The sequence below is a fragment of the Pteropus alecto genome, unplaced genomic scaffold, assembly GCF_000325575.1.
Source record: "Pteropus alecto unplaced genomic scaffold, ASM32557v1 scaffold42, whole genome shotgun sequence".
Taxonomy (NCBI): domain Eukaryota; kingdom Metazoa; phylum Chordata; class Mammalia; order Chiroptera; family Pteropodidae; genus Pteropus; species Pteropus alecto.
The window spans coordinates 1,420,078-1,422,045 of record NW_006434825.1 but is presented as its reverse complement, the minus strand read 5'-3'; positions in this window follow the sequence as shown (position 1 = coordinate 1,422,045).

Below are 1,968 nucleotides of genomic sequence, written 5' to 3'. Positions count from 1 at the left end.
CATCCACTCGACCCCACCCCGGCTGGTGGGGGTGGGGGAAGGCTCTGTCCTTGGGCAGCAGTGGGTAGCGCTGTGTGTTACCACCCACTCTCCCTGCACCGTAAGCTAAGAAGTGCAAAAAGATATTTAAAAAAGGGTGGAGGAACATAGCACGCATGGAATTAGCCTCTCCTTTTAAAAGAAAATTCATTGTTTTTGAATAATCTATGGCATTCATTGATCTGTATTCTAAGAGCAGGCTTTAGACTGATTTCCCCTCAACAGGGAGGGATCATGGGGGCCAGATACTGACAAGGAGCAGTTGTTGAATATTAATAGTTGCCATTTGTGTGCCAGGCGCTACTTTAAATGTCTAACAGTCTTTGAAGGAGGCATGTTCATCTTTGATTTACAGACGAGGAAATGGAGACGCCAAGAAGGTAAATGGCTTCTCCCGCCCAGGCAGCTGGTAGTAACGGGGCTGAGCATCACGCAGTTCTGCCTGCCTCCAAGGCTGGATTCACAAGCAGAGCTCTTTTCTGGGACTTGGGTACAAAGGCTGTTTTAGTTTCCTAGAGTTGTTGTAACAAAGGGCCACGAGCTGGATGGCTTATGAAAACAAAAATTATTTTCTCTAGTTCTGGAGGCTCAAATCCCTTCTTACCTCTTCCTGGCTTCTGGTGGTGGCCAGCAATCTTTGGCATTCTTTAGTTTGCAGCTGTATCACTCCAGTCTGCCTCTGTCATCACGTGGTCTTCTTCCTTCTATATATCTCTGTTTGTCTTCTTGTCCTCTTATAAAAACACCAGTCAATCTACATGAAGGCCCACCCTGCTCCGGCATGACCTCATCCTAACTAATTACACCTGCAGTGACACTTAAGTCAAGTCTGCTGTATGAACAAAGATCTTGGGTAAGTGGTGGCTTTTGGGGGCAAACTTTTGGCAAAGGCTAGTTGATTGGTGGATAAAAAAGATATTTCCCATTTGGATCCACACTGGCAGAAATAAAGCAACAGAGATAAGATTTAGGGATAGGAACTTCCTAACAGAAGCCAGAAGTCTGATCTAAATTTGAACTTGAGGTTGTAAAACCACCTTGGAATTCACAGGTGTTGCAGCTGATCATGATTAGATCTTAGGGGACAGAGAGACCCCCTTCATTATGAAGATTCCACATTTCTTACCTCCCACATTAGACTTTGAGCCCTTTCAAGGCAGGGGCAAAATTTAATTCACCTTTGTAGTGGGTGGCAGTGTCTAGCACACAGTAAGGATTCAATAAATGTTTGTTGAATGAATAAATCCAGGGATAAGGCCTCATGTGAATAGATCGCTATATAAATCAGAAATTGTATCCAACTTACAAGTAAAAAGAACCTGGTTTCAGTGTTAAAATGGATACGAAGTCTGAAGGTGAGCAGTTGAAGTCTGTATACCACAATGTCACAAATGTGCTTCTATTGTTCTGTTCTTTCATCTTTATCATACATCTTCATGGTCTCAAGATGGCTGCTTCACCTCTGAACATCACGCTCACATCTAGAGGAAGAAGAGGGAAGAGACTAATGGTTTCCTTGGAGCCAGGCTTTAGTTGAGAAGGGAGGAAGCCTTTCCAAGGGACCTCTGTCTACATTTCACTTGTCAGAACTGGCTACAAGAGGTGCTGGGAATTTAAGTAGAGGAGAAGAGAATTAAATAAATAATTAGAGCAAGATACATTATCTGAGGGAGGGAGGTTCTCCCTTGTCATTCATTTCAATTGAACTGGGGATCTATTTGGAATTCAAGCATTGTTCGCATCATTCCAAGAGTGATAAAAGCTATGAAAGAGAATAATAGAGACCTACAAATGAGGAAACCGAGGCTGGGAGAGATTCAGTTGCCTGAAATTATACAGCTGGGGCTCAGAACCAACTCTAGGGGACTTAGAAGCTCGATGTCTTTCTGTTCCCTCCCTGGGCAGTGCCCATGGGATGCTCAGGGCCCA